The sequence below is a fragment of the Rhinolophus hipposideros genome, assembly GCF_964194185.1.
Source record: "Rhinolophus hipposideros genome assembly, chromosome: 9".
NCBI lineage: Eukaryota > Metazoa > Chordata > Mammalia > Chiroptera > Rhinolophidae > Rhinolophus > Rhinolophus hipposideros.
Genome location: NC_138055.1, coordinates 45,678,768 through 45,681,708, shown reverse-complemented (window position 1 = coordinate 45,681,708; position 2,941 = coordinate 45,678,768). Strand labels below are relative to the sequence as shown.

Sequence of the window (2,941 nt, the reverse complement as noted above, 5' to 3'; positions counted from 1 at the left end):
CAGTCATCAAAAGTTCTAACTGAGCTCCTAGCAGACAACAAGCAGCAGCTTGTCTGCTGGTATCTGTGCAAATGAGTTATCTTAGATATCCAATCAATTTGAGTCTTATAACTGCAACCCAAAGACAATTCCAAAGTTTGCAGTCATACATGGAAACAGATTAAGATTAGCACTAGATTAGACTCAGTGCTTCTCTCTCACCTATCTTTTTCATGCCATCCTCCCCCATCTTTACTTAATAATTCTCAGAGTTTTGGAAACTCCATTTTTAAATCCCTTTTCCTGCCACTCATTTATTCTTATTTCTCTGGACATGAAAGCATCCATTTTAGACTATGAAGAGATGGAAAATGGGGCTGAATGTATATTAATACGATTAGAATTTCTGAGACAAAACAACTACATAAAATGTGTAGAATATTGAAAAGAATGATTTTAGTTTTTAGTCTAAGACTATAATTTTTTTTCAGGGAAACATTATTTAACCCATAGCTTAAATAAAGTAATAATAACATATTTTAGGACAAGATATAATTTTCAGTTGAAATGATTTGACGTAAGTATGCAGATCTAGGCACTAACATGCTGTGTTATAATGTGGTTTAACACACTAATCTACAATGGAAGGTTGTTTTCTAGGGAACCTCTGAATTAGGGGGAAATTTTTTAAACAAAATATATGATAGTAATAAGCACTACTTTGTGTATTATGCATAGCATTTTAAGTTTATTTTTCTTAGGCTTAATGGGCAGTCATTATGTAATGTAATATTGAATGCTCACTAAACATTAATTGTGCATTGGGTATTTTTCAGAAATTATATTTTTGTTGATTAGGAAATATAAAATGTTTTCTCTAAATTTTAGGTGAGTAAATTCTAAAACAGTATGCCCTTAATTTATTCTCATATAACTACATATTAAGTCATCATTTTCCATACCCAATTACTGCTGCTGATAACATATATCCTATGGTAAATGCTTACTATTTGCCAAGTACTATTCTAAGCACTTTAAATGTATTTTCTAATCTAATCCTCCCAAAAGTCAAAGGAGTTATGCCCATACTACAGATGAAGAAACCAAGTCACAGAGAAGATAACCTACATGTTTTATGGCTGTAATATTAAATGATGCTTAAGTTTATGCAGTCAGTCTAAATAACACATCTTAAATTATATGAGTTAGACTGGGTTTTATTTTACTACTCTCTTTTTCTAATACTACCTTTTTAAATTATTTATTTACTTATTTATTTGTAATGGCAACTCTATGGTTTATTTAGCTCTTATCTAGTACATAGGGCTTTCCCATGGTGCTCTGGATATATAAAGCCTGGACGTTCTGCCAGTTCTTTTTGAGCAACAACACTGGGAAATTGACAGCTAAGTGGCTGTTGTACACAAACTCATCATCTGTTATTTGCATGTGGCCAACGGCCACTGCCAGACAACTTGGTGGTGGATTTCACTTCATCGACTTTGGTCACCATTGTGGGTCAGCAAGGAAGGCCTTGTTCTGACCTGGGCCCAGGATTCGTTGCATATGCTTGATCAGAGACTCTGAAGCCAAAAAGGCATCATACTTCTTGGCAAGCTTTTTGACCAGTTTCTTACTCTTGTTTAGTTTCTTCAGTGCCTCAATGTACATGTGGGGGATATATACCCTGGGCCTTGTCACAGTGCTGCTGGTCCCCCAGAACATACCATAGAACTTGGGGCAGGGAGTGGATTTAGGCCTGAGGTGCCCGAGAAGCATTTGTCTTTCTGAAGGTCGTAGTTTCTCAAGCTGACCTGTAGCTACTCTATCTCCAAAACTTTTCTGCTCCTGCGCTGGTTTCGGTGCAGGACTTCCTGCACCGCCTCAGAGACTGCTGCTCATAATTTCCTTGCGACGCAAAAAACCGGAAATGAGCTCTAATACCTTCTCTTTAAATGACTGTTAAAGGCACTAAATTATCACCAGTAGAATGCCAGATGCTAACACTTAGAGGTTATGATAATGTTGAAGACTAAAAATTGACTTGGCTTATTTTGAAAGCTTACCACAAAAATTCCAGTGTAAATTAGAACAAAATAAACAAATAAAAATAAAACCCTAGTTACTCTGATACAATCTTACTGGGCTAATCCTTTAACCCACATTTTCATCTCCATAGCAAATGTCTGGAACGCACAGGTTGGACTTGAATGTTTTACTGTTGCAGTATTAGATGATGATCTCAGTGTGAACTCTTCCGACATTCCATTCTGCATTTGTCTTATACTATCAAAAACCATAATTTAAAAAAAATCCTTGCTCACAAAGATATATGTATTTCTGTGTTCTATGTATTATAAATAATAGTTTAGCCTGGAAAATGTCAGTCCTCTTTTCAAATAGAACCTCTGCCTCCTTTTAAATAGAAACAAACAAACAACAAACATGTTTTTGCATTCCTTCACTTAGTTCTCATCTGTAAACCCAAACATGTAACTTTAGATAATGTATGCCCTTTCCACCATATTGTTTGAAATTAAAGAAATTGCAGAAACACATATACATCAAATTATGAACTTTTTTTTTAATCTTTTGAAATAAAATCTTTACTTGAATAGACTAGAGAGATGATGATTCATGCCGTAATTTTACCTCATGAAACTATAGCAAATCTCTTTTGGCTAACATCCCAGCCAAACTCTAAATGTGACTAAATCTAGATGGAATATAGCTGTCAGATTCTGTACTCATTTTAAGTTTCTTAAACATATACCCAGGTACTGTATTTGACCACCTGTAGCCACCAGTTATAGAGGGCACTGAAAATAAAATCACTCTTATGATTTTAAGTCAATCACTTTTTTGCTATAGTTCTGGGAGACGCAATTATTATATCAAACACTACTCATATATAATTTTTGCTTTGTCATTCAGTTCTGTGTGTTTCAATATCTAGCATAGG

The 2,941-nt window shown here is 34.7% G+C and overlaps 1 pseudogene across 1 annotated transcript; it reads right to left on the bottom strand.

Annotated features, from left to right (window-relative positions):
* Positions 1 to 1,152: 1,152 nt before the first annotated feature.
* Positions 1,153 to 1,891, bottom strand: LOC308502256 (large ribosomal subunit protein uL1-like; annotated as a pseudogene). The gene has a single exon. The product of its transcript is annotated as a large ribosomal subunit protein uL1-like (transcript).
* Between the last annotated feature and the right edge of the window lie 1,050 nt (positions 1,892 to 2,941).